The sequence below is a fragment of the Mus caroli genome, unplaced genomic scaffold, assembly GCF_978045245.1.
Source record: "Mus caroli unplaced genomic scaffold, Mus_caroli_1 scaffold_5, whole genome shotgun sequence".
Classification (NCBI taxonomy): Eukaryota; Metazoa; Chordata; class Mammalia; order Rodentia; family Muridae; genus Mus; species Mus caroli.
Window position 1 is genome coordinate 28,323,594 of NW_028227260.1, and position 4,222 is coordinate 28,327,815.

At 39.1% G+C, this 4,222-nt stretch overlaps 1 pseudogene; it reads left to right on the forward strand.

The window, feature by feature from the left end:
• Window positions 1-1,973: 1,973 nt before the first annotated feature.
• Window positions 1,974-2,418, forward strand: LOC110287397 (non-histone chromosomal protein HMG-17 pseudogene; annotated as a pseudogene).
• Window positions 2,419-4,222: the final 1,804 nt, after the last annotated feature.

Genomic DNA, 4,222 nt, shown 5'->3' on the forward strand with positions numbered 1-4,222 from the left:
GAGTCAAAGAAAAAGAAAACAAAAATTAGAATAGCAAAAAGTCTTTGATCAGTCATTGTGTAGCAACAGATATTGAAAAATAAAAGTGGTCTCCTGGAGACTGCTTACTAGCATTCCTGTGCAGTAAGCCAGGGCAGGGGGAATCATCTGCCACAGTTGTAGGCGATAAGAAGCTACAGTTTTAAATGAAAAATTTTAACTATGAAACAAAAGAAATGTTGACTGGCGTTTAGTGCCACCATATACTAGCAATTCTAAGAAATGGCAATAATAAAGTACCCATTCCAGAAACATATCTTTTGTTGCTCTAAGTTCTAAAGAATTGCTGAAGCTTTTTTGACTCAGTGTGGTTGTACCCACTGTCCTGTTGTCAATATGTTAAAGACATCTAGCAAAAAGAAATGGGAAAGATTAAAGGTAATATTGTTTAAAATAGGTTGAAAATATGATCAAATCCACTGGAGTAGTATACTTAAAGCACAATTTGTTTGAATTTGATCCCTGGTATATTCTCCATTGATACAAAGAGCAATTATGTAATAATTGTAGCATGAAATATGGCTATGCAATGAAGGTGGTAGTAATAATCATAAAAGCAATCATATATCATTTAAATATGAGTACCTAACAGGATGCAAAATATTACTAATCTTAATAATGTAAAAAATACAAGTATGGCTTATAGAGATTGTATTAGTTAGGGTTTTACTGCTGTGAACAGACACCATGACCAAGGCAAGTCTTATAAAAAACAACATTTAATTGGGGCTGGCTTACAGGTTCAGAGGTTCAGTCCATTATCATCAAGGTGGGAGCATGGCAGTATCCAGGCAGGCATGGCACAGGAGGAGCTGAGAGTTCTATGTCTTCATCCAAAGGCTGCTAGTGGAAGACTGACTTCCAAGCAACTGGGGTGAGAGTTTTAAGCCCATACCCACAGTAACACACCTATTCCAACAAGGCCACACCTTCAGATGGTGCCACTCCCTGGTCCAAGGATATACAAAACATCACAGAGATTAAGAGGTAAGAGAAGTGAGAACAAGAGAGAAAGAATCTTTTTTGTTTTGGTTTGGTTTTATTGGATATTTTATTTATTTACATTTCAAATGTTATCCCCTTTTCAGGTCTCCCCTTTGGAACTCTCTCTCTGATCCCCCTTCCCCTCCTTCTATGAGGGTGCTCCTCCACCCACCCACTCCCTCCTCCATGCCCTGGCATTCCCCTACACTGGGGCATCAAGATTTCATTGGACCAAGGGTCTCTTCTCCCATTGATGCCTGACAAGGCCAGAGGAAAATGAATCTTAAGAATCTTAAAAAGTAGCCGGGCATGGAGATACACACCTTTAATCCCAGCACTTGGGAGGCAAAGGCAGGCAGATTTCTGAGTTCAAGGCCAGCCTGCTCTACGGAGTGAGTTCCAGGACAGCCAGGACTACACAGAAAACCCTGTCTCGAAAAACAAAAACAAAACCAAACAAACAAATAAAAAAGAATCTTAGAAAGCGATGTCAAAAGACATCCAACTAGAGACAGAAGTTGAACTGCATCTAGTTAGTATTGCAGAGGCAACTAGTTGTGGGGCTGAGGGTAGAGATATGAACCATTTTGAGAGGAGCACTGGTCAGAAGTATACAACTAGCAAAATAGTATATTAGTAGGAAATACCTTGAGATAATTAAAAATTCATCCTATTACTCGGAGATATGAAGAACATAGGAGAAAAACTCGAATATTTGGAAAGCGATAACTAAGGAGCAAGATTGAGGGTAATGAGGTGTGGGCACGGGAGAATTGCTTTTCTTCTTATTACTACAAACCTTTCTTTTTGCTATTTGATCTTTTAATTATGTACTTAACCTATTCCTGTGCTAAACTTACTTAAAGATTTTTTAAAAATGAATAGTTTTGGAGCAGTGTGAGGAAGCAGGGAGGAAGACTACGGACGGAGCAAACCTGTGCGCAGCTGTACCCCCGTGCTCAGCGCCGACGTCTCCTCCCGCCACCATGCCCAAAAGAAAGGCTGAAGGGGATGCTAAAGGAGACAAAACCAAGGTGAAGGACACAGAGAAGATCTGCAAGGTTGTCTGCTAAACCTGCTCCTCCAAAGCCAGAGCCCAAACCTAAAAAGGCCCCGCGAAGAAGGGAGAGAAGGTACCCAAAGGGGAAGAAGGGGAAAGCCGATGCCGGGAAGGATGTGAATAATCCTGTAGAAAATGGAGATGCCAAAACAGACCTGGCACAGAAAGCTGAAGGTGCTGGAGATGCCAAGTGACGTGTGTGCATTTTTGATAACTGTGTACTTCTGGTGACTGTACAGTTTGAAATACTATTTTTCATCAAGTTTTATAAAAATGCAGAATTTCGTTTTACTTTTTTTTTTAAGCTATATTGTTAGCACACAGAACACTTCATTACTGGGTGGGGGAAGGATCATGTGTCAGTAACAAAATTTCTCCCAAACTGGATTGAGGACAGAAAAACTCTTTCCCTGATAATTTTGGAAGGCTCCTGTTGGCTCCCAGGAGAGATATCCTGGTCTTGACCTAGGTGGCCACCAAGGCACAACAATGCCTTGTGGTCTGGGAAAACTATAAATTCACTTTTATATCCTCTTCCCCCTGTACTATCAACATAGACTTAATTCCCTTAAAAACCAGAGACCTGGTGGAACCTGGCCCCCAAAATTGGTTTCCCAGTCCATTGAGTGATGTGGACTTTGCAGTGACTTCATTGAGTGTTCTCAGAAGAGCGCTGGTTCCTTCTATAAAACACTGTGGATCTTCAGACTGATAATTCTGCCATGTTCTTTTCCTGAAAGTCAGGGTCGGCTTGTGAAAAGTTGTTAAAACAACATCCTTAATGTGAAATGTCAACCCTCACTCTAAGCTACTTCCCCCTTTTCAAAGCACTGAATGGAGACTTCATTGGGTTTTACAGTGGCTTTCTGATTTTGGTAGTATATACAAGAAGGGAATTTGGAAGTTCTTGTATATTGTTGCTTGTCTGCCCATGTCCTGCCTGGAATACCATGGTTGTTTATGAAAATTATCTTTAATAAAGCTGGTTACAGTGAGGCTTGGGAAAAAATGAATAGCTTTGAAGAATTTGATAATAAAGTGTTACAGAAAAAATATACTCTCTTTTTCTTAACGTGCTGTTTAATAGTTTATGGAGCCGGGGACATGGTTAAGCTGGTAAATCACCTGCTATCCAAACAAGAGAACAAGAATTGGAATCCCTAACACCCAAGTAAATGCCATGTAAGCATGGTAGCCCGCCTGTAATTCTAGCTTTGAGAAAGTGGACATCAGAGATTCCTGAGCAAGGTGGGTGGCTAGACTAAACATACTAGTGAGCTCTGGGCTTGACTGCAAGACTGTCTCAATAAATAAGAGAGTGTGATTTCTCTGAAGGCTCTTGACATCAACATTGGGCTTACACAAACACAGACTCGTATGTATGCCTATAAACACACAACAAACACTTAGCTACAGAAGCACACACAATACATACAGAAACACATACCAAAAAAGTTTTTTTTAAAGAAACAGAGGCAAAACCTTTTTTAAAAAAGAATTTACTAAAGATCATTATAAGGAATATAGCATCACCCTGCAGCTTAAATAAATCGTATGTTTAAATGACTTCTAATTCTTTTTGTCTGAGTTACTTAACTTTTGATGTGAAAGAACAATTAAGTCTCCATAACCACACAAGTACATGCTGAGATTTCATTCTTGCTCAAAGAGACAGCATCTATAACTTGAAATAGCAAAAATGGGATAGTGACATATTTTGTACCATCATTGATGGTTAGAAGGAAGCCATGCTCTCCTTTTTTAAGAGCCTTAGAAAAAAATTAATGTGACTTAATATGAATTATAGGAAGCAAGCTAACTGGCAAACTCTTTAAGATAACTTCTGGCAGCCATTTTAAGTAAAGGATTTATACTGCAATATGGAGACTCTACTATTTTTATCGTCTTTCTAAAGAATGAGTTTGCACAATACACTATTTCTCAAATGTCTTTAAAAGACTCTTGTCCTTACAGGTATAAAAATGTTGGTGTCATGTACAGCTTAAGCACACAACACACAAATTAATCTAAAACCTATTTTCTAGCTATCAAACTACTCTCTAACTAACTTTCCTCTAATTATAATGTCATAGGGCCACTGCTGCTAGTAGGGATAAAAGGAATGAGAATACATTGAAC